The sequence below is a fragment of the Anabrus simplex genome, chromosome 1 (assembly GCF_040414725.1).
Source record: "Anabrus simplex isolate iqAnaSimp1 chromosome 1, ASM4041472v1, whole genome shotgun sequence".
Lineage (NCBI taxonomy): Eukaryota > Metazoa > Arthropoda > Insecta > Orthoptera > Tettigoniidae > Anabrus > Anabrus simplex.
The window spans coordinates 370,641,010-370,659,413 of record NC_090265.1 but is presented as its reverse complement, the minus strand read 5'-3'; positions in this window follow the sequence as shown (position 1 = coordinate 370,659,413).

Here is an 18,404-nt window from a genome sequence, read left to right as displayed (position 1 = left end):
AAAATTAAACAGATGGCAGCCCGATGTAGAACAGACAGTTGCCGTCGTCACTGGTTGTTCATTCCATTTTCTGCCTGCCAGGAACAAGGACTAGTACATTTTACAACTTTATCTTGGAACTTTTTGTGGTACGAACAAATTCGGCCCTGTGGCGTAAGACAAGGGTCACTGCTTTTAGATCTCCTCCTACTGTCACTCCTGCCTCGGGGCTGGTTACGGGCCAGGGAATCGATCTTACACATCAATTCCTCCATTTGGGCAGCGAAAGTGTTCGGCCCAGCTGTAGCATGTACAGCCAAGTGGCTATATGGTGGTGTGACATTAGGTGAAAGTTCCAAGATCTTGTCTGCAAGCTCTGCTATATCAGATAAATGCATTAAGTGGGCTGCTAATATAGCCTGCAAGTGCTGTGGTAGTCAACACATGAATAGTTGCTTTAATATACTTTCGCCATGAAGTGAGCTACCAGCTAATGACTTTAAGTGACGTAAAAAAACTGTGATGGTTTCCTATCGCTGAGTTCTTCATCACCAAGAAGTTGGCGAACGCTCTGCTCTTCGGATACTGAAAGGCGATAAACCAGTTCAGATCTTAGTTTTTTGTAACGCCCTGTGGTAGGGGGGTTAATGACAATGTCTTCTACCTTGGCTACGACCTTGGTGTCAAGTTGTAAGATTACATTATCAAATTTAGTCTGGTCAGCTGTAATGCCTGCAAGCCTGAATTAAGTCCCTATTTGCACAAACCAAACAGTTGGTCTGTCATACCAAAATGGTGGTGACTTGGCAGAGATTTTGGCAACTTGGCCAACACTGCTAGATAAAGAAATGGCACCAGCAGACCCATGCTTCTGGAGCCGTGCTAGTAATGCTTAATTCTGCTCTTGCAAAGGCTTCGTCAAAGCAATAAGTTGTTGGAGTTGGTTCTGTAAGTTGTTATTTTGTTCCTCTAAAGCTTTGAATTGATCCTCCACCATAATCAAAATGTGTACAAAACACAGGAGCAAAAAGAAAAAGAATTCTGAACAAGATTACAAAGAAGTAGTCAAGAGCTACAATATGTAGTGGTGTTAATAAATGTATGAGCAACACAAGCACAAATTTATAAATAGCTTGAGACAGTCTTATAGGTTTGCTAGCAACATGAAATAATATGCAGGAAGCACTGGATCTTAGGTTAGGTATGTACTTGTTTGAACAGCAGATAAGGTAGGCTTATATTGTGAAACTGTCTGTATCTTAGGTCTTAATTAGCAAAAGAAGAGAAAGGAATTGCACAAAAGATTGCTGAATTACGTACACATCAGTTGCACACCAAGACTGTAATTGTGGTTAGAATGTTAGGTGCAGTACACTGTAGAGAGTTCTTTGTAATGTTCGTACAACTTCATGCCATATTTAAGCCACGCATAATTTTGCAATATGCCAGAACAAGTATAACATAGGTTGTATACATTCGAGTTTCCAAATGAAATGTGGTGTTCTCGAGGATTAGCAGATGCGACGAGCAGTTGCCGGGTGCGGTCTGAAGCGATGAGTATCACGGGCGATTGTTAGGACTCTGGCGATGTTTTTTCATTTGTCGAGTTGGTTTCATACTCCGAAAAAATGTGGCAGTCCCGATGTAGCAAACAGTCCAATGCCTCTTTGAAATAAAGTATGGTAACATACCATAAGCTGTGGTGAAGCACGTGGTCTAAGATAGGCGACGGTACGCAAGTGTGGTCTATACACGGGGTCATCAATGATGGAGTCTTGGTTTGTAGGTGGCTCCACATCGTTACCATAAATGAATCAGTCCTCATGGATGACAGCCCAAATGACAGATTTATTCACACAGTCACCACATACAGTTTTAGTACACTTAGCTTATAGGATACATCGATTACACAATACAAGACACAGAGAGAGGTGTAGCTGAGACATAATCGATGACACTGAATGACGCTTGTTCAAGAGTTTATACAACCTGATGCAATGTTACATCGTGCACAAGGGTGAGTTCATTCTTCTGAATGCCACCACAAGCACAACTCACTGAAGACTGGTTTCCAAAACTACCATTATTTTTTATATGACTTCAATTGTACATCATTCCAGAAGGAAAAACCACCCCCTCTGCTGAAATGACTTATGATGAATCCATCAAGCTCCCAGCAGACCTTCTCAAAGATTAGAAGATGACAACAGATGTTCCTACCTTCCTCTAAAAGCTAAAAGAGTTATGTGAGATCATTGAAACCCATCCCAACAGAGCAACATGGTGTCAAGAAAGTTTTCATCCACCCTGCTCTCAAGACTAGTAAATTTGTTTTATCCAACATGATGTTACTAAAACTTATCTGTGGCCAACATATTATGGACCCTTCCTTTTTCTGTCTCAGACTGAGAAATACTTCCAAATGGCAACACCTACTAGACTACAGACTGTCAGCATTGAAAGACTCGAACCTGCTTTCGTCTTAGCGGCAGTGCTTTCAACAATTCATGAGGACAAATAATCATCATCATCATCATCATCATCATCATCCCCAGCAGCATCACCAGCGAGCCAACCATGTCGACCAAAAAACATCACAAAGTCTGGGAGAGTCTTCACCTTTCTCAGTAAATATTTGGACATTATCACTAAGGAGGGAGTGTGTAGCGACCACTAGTGCTGCTCTTGTCATTTACACAAGTCACATGCTCCACAGTTTACCATTTTGTTATTTATTATTAGTTTCTATCTAAACTTTTTTTAAATTTGTTTGTCATGGTGTCATGGCGACGATGGGACAGGAAAGGGCTAGGAGTGGAAAGGATGTGGCCATGGCCTTAATTGAGTTACAGCCTCAGCATTTGCCAGGTGTGAAAATGGAAAACCACGGAAAACTGTATTCAGGCCTGCCAACAGTGGGGTTCAAACCCAATATCTCCCTAATCCAAGCTCGCAGCTGCACGCCCCTAACCGCACGGCCAACTCGTCCGGTACCTGTCTATACTGTGATAAACAAAAGGCTAGTTCCTCCATATCCTGATGAATACTGTAGAAGTCAACAATCAGCAGTGGCTGCTGAGGGGGATTGGCAGAGGGGCACTACTTTTTCACAAAGTTACGTTCTTACCAAACATACACAAGTAAACAAATACATTATACAATGTTAAATATTTTATCATTAGTCACTTACTTCACTGTCTTCTTCATTTTAAAAGAAAATGTCAAATGAAGTGTTGGTGTCCATTCGAAGAAGGCCGCGATCTACAGCCTTACTCACTCAAGTATCTTCAACTGTTTAAATGTACATACTGTCGCTGAAGTCTATCTGAAATACGTTCACAGCACTATATACATTTTCAAACGAACTACAATTGGATGGCCACGTAATCCGTAAATCCATTAAAATGACTCTACCCACTGACTACTACCGAGTCTATTGCCTGTACCAGGACGAATGAAGTACAGTCTACTTGCTCTGGCCATACAAATGAAGAATACGGAAGGGCTTGTGCATTGTTTTTTTTTTTTTTTTTTTTTTTTTTTTTTTTTTTTTTTTTTTTTTTTTTTTTGCTAGGGGCTTTACATCGCACCGACACAGATAGGTCTTATGGCGACGATGGGATAGGAAAGGCCTAGGAGTTGGAAGGAAGCGGCCGTGGCCTTAATTAAGGTACAGCATTTGCCTGGTGTGAAAATGGGAAACCACGGAAAACCATCTTCAGGGCTGCCGATAGTGGGATTCGAACCTACTATCTCCCGGATGCAAGCTCACAGCCGCCCGCCTCTACGCGCATGGCCAACTCGCCCGGTGTGTGTGCATTGTTTGACGATGGCAGTGTTTTTTCTTTACTTAAACATGAATCCCATTCTTCTATGCTGTAAATCCACGAACTTAGAAAATGACTTTATCGTCAAAGTCAGGCCTATCTTAAATGAGGTCTTTTGCAATAGCAATCATTGCCAGAGTAGAGAGTCATTCTTCGGTCATTGTATTGCGTAGAAATGTCTTAATATGAGCCAGTGTTGAGAAACAGCGCTCTGCTTCGGCTGTGGACATGGGTGCTGTCACAATTATCATGAGAAGCTTTAGCGTTTCTTTGAACTTTGAGTTGGATTAAGTTGAGATTATTTTCTAAAATAAAAACGAGGACTGGTAGAGCTCCTTTGATTTACCTGAAATCTGTCCATTTATAAATCACTTCTAATTCTGTCTTTAGTCTTTCTTTCTGCAACACTGGATATTGTAACACAGTAGAATTCAATATATTTTCTGGAAAGTTAGTCAATTGTTTTTTACTTAATCAGAGTACAATAGTGGTGTAGTTTCAATACACCAAGTAAATGCAAACCTATCATGCACCTGGTTCATTATTAAGTCACAGACTTCTTTCGCTGCAATGGTCCTTGTGTCACTTACACAACGTCTTTTATTGGAATTATTTGTAGTCTGTGAAATCACTTGCAATTGTATCTGTTTCTTCACGTTATTGTGTTACACACTTTGTGAAATCAGAAATAGCCTTTTTAAAATTTGGGCTGAATCTGTTTTGCATTTTTTAACTGCTCGTACAGCATGTCAGCATGGAAAACAGACAACCAGAACATGAATATGGTATCCTCAACAGCACAGCAAAGTCCACTGACTTAATTTATGCTAACAGACATTTTACCTTCTTCTTCTATTCTATAAAAGTCCACTGACTTCATTTACGCTAACAGACATTTTACCTTCTTCTTCTATTCTATGAAAGCACTCTATCAGTTTCTCTCTATTCTTGTAAACTACATTCACCGTACAAACATTGTAGTTCCAGCAAGTAGTGATTGTTCGAGGGAGTCCTAGTCTTCAGTATCTCATTCAAGAGGTCACCTCTGTGAGACAAAATGGGGAAGAAAAGAAAGAGAAAAAAAGTTGGGATTGTGAACAGGTTACAAATAATAATTTGACTTGGGGATTGTATGAACAAGCCTATTGCATTGTCAAATTTAGTTGGTGTCCATAGCAATGAATGAAATGAGCATTAGGACAGTGTACTTTCAATTTTGCGTGCACACCCCCTGTCCTTCCGCTCATCTCTGACAAATAAGTTTATGTGGTGTGTTACACGTTTTGTGAAGTCAGAAATAGCCTTTTTTAAATTTGGGCTGAATCTGTTTTGCATTTTTTAACTGCTCGTACAGCATGTCAACATGGAAAACAGACAACCAGAACATGAATATGGTATCCTCAACAGCACAGCACAGTCCACTGACTTAATTTATGGTATTAATATGCTCTAACAAGACACTGACTCAATCCATCCACTTTCCTGTTGGTTGGATTCATGAACCCCCAAAACCTTTCATGGATGTGACCCTATAATGAATATTGAAAAATAAGTACTAATTGGCATTTGTTTGAAACGTCTGTTATTTCATCTGTTTCTATTGCAACGAATTGGGATTCCTCAATTTCTGAAGAAATTTGTTCCCTAGACGCATTCAACATACAGTTGAGAAGCTTGTTGTGAATAGTCTTTGATGTACCTTTAAATACAGAAGCTTTGGCCAGGTGCTTTTTCATAGCAGTGTCTATTTCAGTTGTAAAATTAATAAGACCTTTGAAATTTCCAGGATTTAAAATTTTTTTTGTCTCATCATGGCCACGCAGTGCCACTTCAAATACACCACAGAATTTTGTACACTGCGTAAGTCTATGTAATATGTGCCTATTTTTCCTAACTTGATCGTTATGTTTGTTAATGGATCGGTGATAAGCAGAATCACGTTGAGTCACTATATTAACGTTCCCTAGCACAGTTGATTCCATGCATGAATTGATATGTTGGGAGGAACGTCCATGTTTTAAAATTTTTTCTCTCAAGTGTTCAAGATCTATTACTCCAGTTTTCGTCCAAGTCATGTCATGCTTGCGTAACAAACATGGAAAACAGAAAAACGCATTCCTTGAATCACAACCACATAACCACTCATATTCTGTATACACCCCTGGCTGGAATCTACTTCGTTATTCATGCCCTTTATATTGTCTGACTTGTTCTAGTTATAAATGAGGTATTGGTCGACCCAGTGTCTTTATCTCTGTCTTTTCAATTAGAGACAGTTGCGAAAAAGGTCTACTTAGAATATTACTCACAGAATTCACTGTACATAGCCTACAGATTAATTATTCCTACGAGTACATATGTGATATACCTTATGTGACTCTTCATAGGAATTTTATATATCCTCACACTGCACATGATAAATTTACTTTTAACGACACCACACTAAATATTATGAAATATAATACTGACCAATATTTTTTTTTTTTTACGTCGCACCGACACAGATAGGTCTTACGGCGACGATGGGACAGGAAAGGGCTAGGAGTGGGAAGGAAGCGGTCGTGGCCTTAATTAAAGTACAGCCCCAGCATTTGCCTGGAGTGAAAATGGGAAACCACGGAAAACCATTTTCAGGGCTGCCGACAGTGGGGTTCGAACCTACTATCTCCCGAATACTGGATACTGGCCGCACTTAAGCGACTGCAGCTATCGAGCTCGGTACTGACCAATTTTATTAGCCAGTACAGCACGCTTGTCATACCACAGTTGACAGATTTGCAACATGAATTTGAAATGCATGTATGACTCGGCATAATAAGCCTTCGCATATTTTTTGAATCGCGGAGGGCTGGTTTCGGCAATGACCCAATCTCCCATTCCGTGCATGTTAAAAAAATGTTAGTTCTACGCAGGCGCAAACGAAAATTACCTAAGAAAGAGTCAACACCGAAGGGCAAAGGGCCAGCATGACTGGCCAGCGAGAAGCTTGCCAGAGGAAGCGAAGTACTCGTCTGATGAAAAGATTGACACACTAGCTGCATGCAGCACCTAGTATAAAAACTGAATGTATCATCATTCAAATTGTCAGTAGTTGTAAAACCATGCAATAACAGTTACTTAGCTGGAGAGGCATGTGCGCCTCTGCCCTTTAAAGTGAGCGACTACTGTCAATAACAGAAAATAAACATTGTGTTAAGTGTCCCTGAGTGGTATTACAACTGTATGAAGTGATAACTGAATTCAGAATACACCCAAAGTACTAATGAAAGTAAATAGGACATCAGTGTTTTCCAACTTTCAAAACTTTATTATTACCTTATCATATTTGAACTTTTCTTTTACTGACCCTGTTTTCAGTTTGTTTTAACATTTAATGCAGAGGTAAGATTCTGTGTCACTAATTAAAAATCTTCCTTTATTCAGAAGTTAATTTTAATTCTCTCCAAATAATTCCACTTTTCAATCCACGGTAGGATATTTAGAAGTTATATTGAGTTTTTACAACCTGAAACAATACCAAGTATATTCCTAAGAAATAGACTTCCTAAAAATGTATTGACCGCTGATAATTTTGGTACTCTGTTCCAAAAAATATTTGAGAATTTAGGCCTACTGATTATATTTATTCTCTGAACTTAATATTACCGTCCTCTTTCGAATGGTTGAATCAGCTTGCACTAATGAATGTAGATTGTTTGAGGGAAGGGGAATAGTATTTCCTACAATTTTTTTCTGCGTGCCTTTGCCCATTATTAACCACCTTTCCAAAACTGATATGTCATGTAATTGACCTTTGGTATGAAATAACCAGAAGAGTTATGTTTACCGTAACTTCTCTCATTGTTATATTAAGTATACATGACAGATCATAAAATGAAGATTATGTTGGAATTTAAGAGGAAAAGTATTTGTTTATAAGAAGAAGAATTTGGGATAGGAATAATTTATCAAGGGAGGTGTTTGATAAATTTCCAGAACAGACAAGGTAAAGAACTGATAGGAAATCTGTCACTTGGGTGACAGCCCTAAAATGCTGATAATTTTTGGGTGATTGATTGACTGATTTAATATTTCTCTGAACACTGCATCACAGCAGGTTATAAAGAACCATTCAAAATGTTTTTTACCGATGCTTTTATTTATTTATTTATTTATTTCATTTATTTATTCATTCGGAGAAGAGAAAGTTTCTAGTTGGCTTTCTTTGTTCTTCCTGTACAATCAGCACAATCTGCCGTAATCTTCTCAGTATCCAGCTAGATGGAGTGTAGCTTTCTGCTCAGTGGCTTCTCCTCCTGAAGGGAAAATGTATTCCAAAGAGCGTGAACTGCTGAACAGGGAGTAGCTCATTATTTTAACCTGTCCTCCTCTACACAGAGGATTCCGATCTATTATAAAAGATAAGCAACTCTGTTATTCATCATTGCTGCAAGAATTTGAGGGTTCAGCCTAAATTCCTGAAATGGTCTTGAGAAATAATCACACGATTCAGGTCTATTCATCACATGTAACAGCTCCTACGATTATACTTGCCTCATCCAGAAGTACAGTACATCAAGGATGTCGGTATCATTTGTACAGCATAAGTAGATTAGTACCTCACTTATTTCTAATGCTATATATCAGATTCTGGATCCTAAGTCTTAACAGATTGAATTAACTGTCTTCTAGTAATCAAATCATTTGGCTGTTTACATACGGTACCACTATTTGTAATAATTTTTCTGGAAAAGTAGGTATGTGTGAGTTCCTAGCTATTCTTAAAGCTAAAATCTCCAAATCAAACCCCATGGCATTACAGCTCTTGAAGGGCCTTGGCAAACCAGCGACCGCTGCTCAGCCCGAAGGCCTGCAGATTACGAGGTGTCATGTGGTCAGCATGACGAATCCTCACGGCCGTTATTCTTGGCTTTCTAGACCGGGGCCGCTATCTCACCATCAGATAGCTCCTCAATTCTAATCACGTAGGCTGAGTGGACCTCGAACCAGCCCTCAGGTCCAGGTAAAAAATCCCTGACCTGGCCGGGAATTGAACCTGGGGCCTCCGGGTAAGAGGCAGGCACGCTACCCCTACACCACGGGACCGGCTGGCTAAAATCTCAAACCGAAATAAAATGACATGATTTCATAAATGCAGAATTCTTAGCTATGCTTCAGTTGTTTGCTTTAACTCTCTCTGTAGCATGTCACAAACTGAACACCTTCGTGAAGGACAAGTTTCAAATGAAAAGTTTTGGAGGAAGTTTCTTCTCTTTATTTGTTCTGTCGGTTACTACACTCTGTCATAATCATCTGAGTGTGTGTGGCTGGATGAAGTGTAGTTTACAACTGAATGGCTCCTTCTCTTGAAGGGAAAATCTATTCCATAGACCTGAGCTACTACTTTATAGAAGTGTTAATGCCCAAGAGTTGCTAAAATCTTGAATACTACACTACTCTTAGAATTAAAAAAAGGAAAAGGTGTTCCTACGTAGGATCACAATAGGACATTGAGATGTTCAGATATAAGAATGTTACTGATTTTACATCCCCTTAACTATTTCTAAGGTTTTTGGAGACGCTGAAATGCTGGAATTTTGTCCCGCAGGAATTCTTTAATGTTACAAAATAAAATGTTAATTAGGATCAAACTAATCAATACTTGTATTCCCAGTAGTGTTGGCTACTGAATGCATGATTCAAAGCAGTGTATCGATTCATTCAAGTGACCGAGTACCGGGCGAGTTGGCCGTGCGCGTAGAGGCGCGCGGCTGTGAGCTTGCATCCGGGAGATAGTAGGTTCGAATCCCACTATCGGCAGCCCTGAAGATGGTTTTCCGTGGTTTCCCATTTTCACACCAGGCAAATGCTGGGGCTGTACCTTAATTAAGGCCACGGCCGCTTCCTTCCAACTCCTAGGCCTTTCCTATCCCATCGTCGCCATAAGACCTATCTGTGTCGGTGCGACGTAAAGCCCCTAGCAAAAAATAAAAAATAAAAAAAGTGACCGAGTGAATCGATTCACAGGAACGGCGAGTTCACGGCACACGATTCAGCTTACTCCCAGCGGACAGTGCTGAGTAGTGCACTCACTGGACGTTGACAGAGATCCGAGCTTCGGCTGCAGCGAGGCATACAGTGAGCCATAGCACACCGAAAGAATCGTGAACGAGCACGGCTCAGTGAGACACAAGATACACACAGCTCCTTATCGGCTCACTGGACACTAATACCAATATAAATGGTCCGTTATTGGACATTATAAATTTTCCAGCTAGCTCATTCTTGGTTGCCAGCGTTTCGCCCTCGTGTGCTAGGGTGGGCTCATCAGTTGGTACCTAGCACACCTACCAATACGCTGGCTAGTGCATACCGTGGAGGCCACTGCGTAGGCTAACTGGAGCCACCGGCAGTGCCAATGCACTAAGAGACTTTGTCTCATCACTAAAAATTTTTGATGCCTGCTTGGCCATCAGATGATATAGATGTTGATTCCCATAGGGAATCTGAAATATTTGTCCTGAATGAGCAAATTTATAATACCAATATAAATGGTCCGTTATTGGACATTATAAATTTTCCAGCTAGCTCATTCTTGGTTGCCAGCGTTTCGCCCTCGTGTGCTAGGGTGGGCTCATCAGTTGGTACCTAGCACACCTACCAATACGCTGGCTAGTGCATACCGTGGAGGCCACTGCGTAGGCTAACTGGAGCCACCGGCAGTGCCAATGCACTAAGAGACTTTGTCTCATCACTAAAAATTTTTGATGCCTGCTTGGCCATCAGATGATATAGATGTTGATTCCCATAGGGAATCTGAAATATTTGTCCTGAATGAGCAAATTTATAATACCAATATAAATGGTCCGTTATTGGACATTATAAATTTTCCAGCTAGCTCATTCTTGGTTGCCAGCGTTTCGCCCTCGTGTGCTAGGGTGAGACAAAGTCTCTTAGTGCATTGGCACTGCCGGTGGCTCCAGTTAGCCTACGCAGTGGCCTCCACGGTATGCACTAGCCAGCGTATTGGTAGGTGTGCTAGGTACCAACTGATGAGCCCACCCTAGCACACGAGGGCGAAACGCTGGCAACCAAGAATGAGCTAGCTGGAAAATTTATAATGTCCAATAACGGACCATTTATATTGGTATTATAAATTTGCTCATTCAGGACAAATATTTCAGATTCCCTATGGGAATCAACATCTATATCATCTGATGGCCAAGCAGGCATCAAAAATTTTTAGTGATGAGACAAAGTCTCTTAGTGCATTGGCACTGCCGGTGGCTCCAGTTAGCCTACGCAGTGGCCTCCACGGTATGCACTAGCCAGCGTATTGGTAGGTGTGCTAGGTACCAACTGATGAGCCCACCCTAGCACACGAGGGCGAAACGCTGGCAACCAAGAATGAGCTAGCTGGAAAATTTATAATGTCCAATAACGGACCATTTATATTGGTATTATAAATTTGCTCATTCAGGACAAATATTTCAGATTCCCTATGGGAATCAACATCTATATCATCTGATGGCCAAGCAGGCATCAAAAATTTTTAGTGATGAGACAAAGTCTCTTAGTGCATTGGCACTGCCGGTGGCTCCAGTTAGCCTACGCAGTGGCCTCCACGGTATGCACTAGCCAGCGTATTGGTAGGTGTGCTAGGTACCAACTGATGAGCCCACCCTAGCACACGAGGGCGAAACGCTGGCAACCAAGAATGAGCTAGCTGGAAAATTTATAATGTCCAATAACGGACCATTTATATTGGTATTATAAATTTGCTCATTCAGGACAAATATTTCAGATTCCCTATGGGAATCAACATCTATATCATCTGATGGCCAAGCAGGCATCAAAAATTTTTAGTGATGAGACAAAGTCTCTTAGTGCATTGGCACTGCCGGTGGCTCCAGTTAGCCTACGCAGTGGCCTCCACGGTATGCACTAGCCAGCGTATTGGTAGGTGTGCTAGGTACCAACTGATGAGCCCACCCTAGCACACGAGGGCGAAACGCTGGCAACCAAGAATGAGCTAGCTGGAAAATTTATAATGTCCAATAACGGACCATTTATATTGGTATTATAAATTTGCTCATTCAGGACAAATATTTCAGATTCCCTATGGGAATCAACATCTATATCATCTGATGGCCAAGCAGGCATCAAAAATTTTTAGTGATGAGACAAAGTCTCTTAGTGCATTGGCACTGCCGGTGGCTCCAGTTAGCCTACGCAGTGGCCTCCACGGTATGCACTAGCCAGCGTATTGGTAGGTGTGCTAGGTACCAACTGATGAGCCCACCCTAGCACACGAGGGCGAAACGCTGGCAACCAAGAATGAGCTAACTGGAAAATTTATAATGTCCAATAACGGACCATTTATATTGGTATTATAAATTTGCTCATTCAGGACAAATATTTCAGATTCCCTATGGGAATCAACATCTATATCATCTGATGGCCAAGCAGGCATCAAAACTTTTTAGTGATGAGACAAAGTCTCTTAGTGCATTGGCACTGCCGGTGGCTCCAGTTAGCCTACGCAGTGGCCTCCACGGTATGCACTAGCCAGCGTATTGGTAGGTGTGCTAGGTACCAACTGATGAGCCCACCCTAGCACATGAGGGCGAAACGCTGGCAACCAAGAATGAGCTAGCTGGAAAATTTATAATGTCCAATAACGGACCATTTATATTGGTATTATAAATTTGCTCATTCAGGACAAATATTTCAGATTCCCTATGGGAATCAACATCTATATCATCTGATGGCCAAGCAGGCATCAAAAATTTTTAGTGATGAGACAAAGTTTCTTAGTGCATTGGCACTGCCGGTGGCTCCAGTTAGCCTACGCAGTGGCCTCCACGGTATGCACTAGCCAGCGTATTGGTAGGTGTGCTAGGTACCAACTGATGAGCCCACCCTAGCACACGAGGGCGAAACGCTGGCAACCAAGAATGAGCTCAGCTGGAAAATTTATAATGTCCAATAACGGACCATTTATATTGGTATTATAAATTTGCTCATTCAGGACAAATATTTCAGATTCCCTATGGGAATCAACATCTATATCATCTGATGGCCAAGCAGGCATCAAAAATTTTTAGTGATGAGACAAAGTCTCTTAGTGCATTGGCACTGCCGGTGGCTCCAGTTAGCCTACGCAGTGGCCTCCACGGTATGCACTAGCCAGCGTATTGGTAGGTGTGCTAGGTACCAACTGATGAGCCCACCCTAGCACACGAGGGCGAAACGCTGGCAACCAAGAATGAGCTAGCTGGAAAATTTATAATGTCCAATAACGGACCATTTATATTGGTATTATAAATTTGCTCATTCAGGACAAATATTTCAGATTCCCTATGGGAATCAACATCTATATCATCACTGGACACTGGCGGAGAGCAGAGCTTCCGCTGGAGCGAGACATACAGTGAGCCATGGTACACTGAAAGAATCGTATGCTATAATGGACTCTCGAGCTCAGCTCATTTGAAAATAATACCCATTTGCATTCACTGTCCTCTTCTTACAGGGAGGTTTAAATAATAGATGGATTTATTTGCAGTGTTAAAAAGGTAGTCAAAACATAATTCTGAAGTAGCTAGTAAGTAGGTAGGCTATTAGGTTATACTATTTATTAGTTTAATGAATCTTAGTATTACAACTTAGTTGACATTTGACAATTAAACTCGACTCTAGCCTGCCCTATGACTACAAGTCATGCTCATGACCACTCAAAAGTACCTGTTTTATATTGGGAAGAACGGCTCAGTATTCTCTTATATATTTTGGACAAACCGGGAGGAGCTTTTACACGAGATATCTGGAACATTACAATGCTTCCAAGCATAATAAGTATTCGGCCATGAGCCAGCATATGACAGAAACAGGCCATAAGTTCACCTCTATAGAAAATGATTTGACGGTCATTAAAAACCTAAGCAAAGGGAAATTATTGAACGAAACTGAAAACTTGTACATTTATTTGGACCAATCTTATAACAAAAATAATAATCTTAACGATGCCATCGATAACAAAAATCCGTTATATGAAACAACTCCAAGGTTAATCCAGACCGTAAATCAGAATAAAGTTCCCAGTATGTTTAAATCACAGAACGCATGCGCTCCAATAGCCACACCTAATGCCAGGCCCACCCAATCCAATTCAAGTAACGCCTCTCAAGCAACAATACAGACGCACAATTTGAATATCACTCCCCCTTCCCCACCAGGCTCCACTCCTCCACTTCAGCATCGATACTACACTAGGAGCAAGCTTAGCCGTTTAGACACAACCGGAACAATGGATCCCAGCTAACGTCGACAAGACAAGTAAGTTCATACGATAAACACTCACTCTACTTTATTACCGTATTGGGTTCCACATTCATAATTCTAATTCCCCGTTTTTTCTCTTATCCAGTTACAGACAACTCATATTCCTCCCAGATTGAATATGCACCAATGGGAAGTTTATCCACAAGAATGACGGAATATTTTTATTCCGATAAACAATGATTGAAATCAACAATATGTATCCTACTTACACACTTCAACCTTAAAACATAACCATGCTTCTTTCTAATGGAATATTCAAACTGTTTCAAACCTTACCATGAACGACTTTAACCAAGGTTCCGGTATTGTTAAAATTTCTTACGACTCAGGCGACCATATCTGCTGATGAAACCCCAACTCACGCAGTGATAAATTCTAGTCAATACATTTTGAGAAAACCCTATTCACGCTTGACCAATCCAATCCACAATTGGAATTCTAGTCATTATAAGTTAATTCAAATTTCATTGTTCATAATACGAATAGAATTCAGAATAAGGTCAACGAGATTTGGATAAGAAATGTAATTAAAGCAACCTACAAAAGAAAGCCCTCTTAAATTTACAATTATATATATTTCATTTATTTTTGGCCCAAATGTTGTCTTCGTTTGAATGGATTTCATTTCCAACTACATGTGGACTATAAATTGAACATTAACGATTTTATCCAAGATTCCGGTGTTGTAAAGATTCTTATGACTCAGGCGACTATAACAGCTGAAGAAACCCCAACTCATGCAGTGATAAATTCTAGTCAATACTATTGAGAAGCCCCAATTCAAGTTGTGATCAATCCAATCTGCAATTGGAGGTCTGGTCATTGTAAAAAATGTAATTCATTATTCATAAATTCTGGCAAGGTTAATGCACTTATTGTACATACTGTACATATTGTAAACTGTGTAAATAGCATAAGACAATTGTATTTAGTATTAAGTTAGTTTACTATAAGTTCCAATGTTTATATTTTTAATTCTTGACCTTAGGATTAATATAGGCTGAAGATGCCCATAACTAGCGTGAAACATGTCCCTAACTGGTGTGTTTCATTCATGTAGAATTTAACCACTAAAAATATATATTTGTATTGAAAAGGTGGACACAATAATTTTAATCTTGAAAGAGTTTACTTATTGTATCTTCAATATGGAACAAAATGAGATTAGTTACTGGTAGCATAGTTTTTAGCAAATTTAAGCCCAGTTTTATAGCTAAATGGATAGAATGCTCGTCTTTGGTCCGATGGTCTCGGTTCAATTCTTGGAATCAACCCCCTTGTTTTCTTAATTCCCCTGACTTGGGATTGGGTATTTATGACGTCTTCTCCATACATTCCATCCTCACTGAGTCACCGCCAAGCCTTGTTATTATCATCATCAAATTAAAATGTAGAATTTTACAGCATTACCTGCATTTGTACATGTCATTCACTGGTTTATTAGCTTACTCGGTAGATCGGTGATGGTGTCTGACCCACAATCACGGGTTTGATTCCAAACAACAAAAGAGAACACTAACCCTAAAAAATTGCATTTCATTTTAGTAGATCTACCCATAAAAAGAAAATTATGTTACTCCTATAACAGCAGCCCTGGATGATCATGGGTTGGACACCACCACTGATCTACCGAGGAAGATAATAAACCAGTGAAATACGGGTACAATCGTTACCTATGTTGTAAAAATTTTAATTTTGTAATAATAATAATAATAATAATATTAATATTAATACGTGTCTTATGGAAAGGATGAAATGAATTGCGAAGACATCATAAACACAGTATGAGGAGGTTGATTCTGGGGAAGATGTGGGGTAGGCTTACCACTATAAACTATCAGCAATTTATTTGCATACTTCAGTTGTGAGAATGGCTTATCCAGTACATGTTTTTTATATGGTTCAGCCTTTTTACAAAAGTAACCCCACCCGGTCAGGCACATTATACACTGTAACTTCAAATAAACTAAAATTGTTCTGAGAACAGTAATACTACTGAAATACACAAATAATTTTCACAACTATAAACAATCAATAAGACGTCTTATTCATGTAACAGCAAACACGTGACATCACAGTACATGGGTCAATCGTGTCTGTTCGAAGTCTTCTGGAGAACTTCAAGACAATGAGCTCTCTCCCTCCTTAGCAGTGGCAGGGCGAGTGGTGATCTGAAGGACCGAAGTATTGCCCACCTGTCCCCTCAGTCCTCGAACCTATGGAACATTCAGCAGCGCAATACGTGAAGTGAGGAAACGGGAGAGAGATGCAGTGCCTGGACTGAGTTATCAGTCTCTCTATTTTTTTAATTTTTTTTTTACGTCGCACCGACACAGATATGTCTTATGGCGATTGTAAATGGAATGACGTGTCAGATGTTTACATTGTAATGTGCTTTAGATTTCCATCTTTCTCCTTTGAGGTTAGGGCTTCACCGCTAGCCTTGGTAGCATTCAGTATGCGCTACTGTGTATTACTTAAGACGAGTTATAATTGGTTAGTACATATTTTGACTCGTTTCAAGCCATCATCAGCTGACAAGCAATGGTAAAGAAAAATCATTCTCTTATAAACTAAAATATATACATGGAATTTACATTAAAAACATATGACTCTTCATGAGGATGACTTAAAAATTAATGTCCCTTGAAAACAGTGGAATGCCATGTTAAAATCAATGTGCATACATAAAATAATTGGCCCTTCTTAGGAATTCTTAAAATTAACGTTTCTTAAAAAAGAATGTTATGTTAAAACACTGCATATGAATTTGGTGATAAGTGCGTGAATCCTCAGTTGTATTATAAGCACTCGTTAGAAACTTCAAACCTTATGAAAATGCACACCTCCCTTTATGTTAATTGATCTAACGAGTGCTAATAATACAACTGAGGATTCACACACTCATCACAAAATTCATATGCGGTGTTTTAACATGACATTCTTTTTTCATTTTAAGAATTCCTAAGGAATTTCTGAACTATAATGATGAAACCAAAAATGTCCTTGAAGGAGAAATAAGGGTGGAATGGAATTTTATCTGAATTTCTGTTAAGACCTAAAAGGTTATTTGATCCTGTTTGATGAAGAAACAAGAGGTGAATTATGGCTACAATAAATGGTAGAACGAAATGGAAAGTAAAAAATCGAGTGAGAGTAGCATTATCAACAGCAAATCCACCCCAAACTCATTGAACTAAATCAATACCTAAGTTTTCTTTATCTTATAATTTATTATCACTAAAGACATTTATGATATCTAATTTTTTAGGATCAATGTGATTTATACCTTTCATTAGAACTTATGTAGTAAGTTACCTACCTTTATTTTATGTATATACATTGTTTTTGACATGACATTCTACTGTTTCAAAGGGACATTAGTTTTAAGTCATTCTTGTAAAGATATATACATTTTTTATTATATATTTTATGTATGTCTTTCAGTTTATAAGAGAATGATTTTTCTTTACCATTGTTTGTCAATGGCTTGAAACAAGCCAAAACATGTACCGGTACTGACCATTTGTAGCTCATCACAGGTAATACAAGTAATGATTAGGTTGACCTTAATTAACATTTTATTTTGTATGTGATAACTGTCAATACGGATCACAATAAAACTTGTAATGAGTTCTTTAATGTGATAGAGGTTGGTGTATTTGAGCACCTTCAAATACCACTGGACTGAACCAGGATTGAACCAGCCAAGTCTGGGCTACTCAGCCCGGCGATGTGTGGATATATCCGACATATCAGTACACAGAGGAGTTAATGCAGATCATATAACCCTGGTCAACAAGGAGGAAAGAAAATGCTATGTAAACTGTAACCCATGAAAGCTGAGTTCTTTAACATACTGCTAATCATGGACACTGTGTTGTCAAATATGAACTCAAATGGGCACCATAATCAGCTGGAATTAAATCAAATTACCTTGGAAACAGAGGGACTATGACAAACCAACTGTCCTACAGAGGTGGCCTGTTAAAGGAAGAATAAACAAATGTACCATAAAGAAAACAACTTGGTAGTTTTCTTTCAAACACACCAAGGAGCCCAATAATAAATTGTCAAAATGTGCAGAGAGTGAGGTGCTTCATACAATTTTAACAGCCAAAATACTAAAGACTGTTTATAGAATATTCAAAACCATTCCTGTCCAACCTCCCTTGGTCAACTCTTGATCTCTTTTGATCCTGGCGATTTATGTTTGCAAGGCCTAGGGAGGCTTTCATTTCCAAGCCCTTCATCGCCCTTTCATTTCTCTTGCCA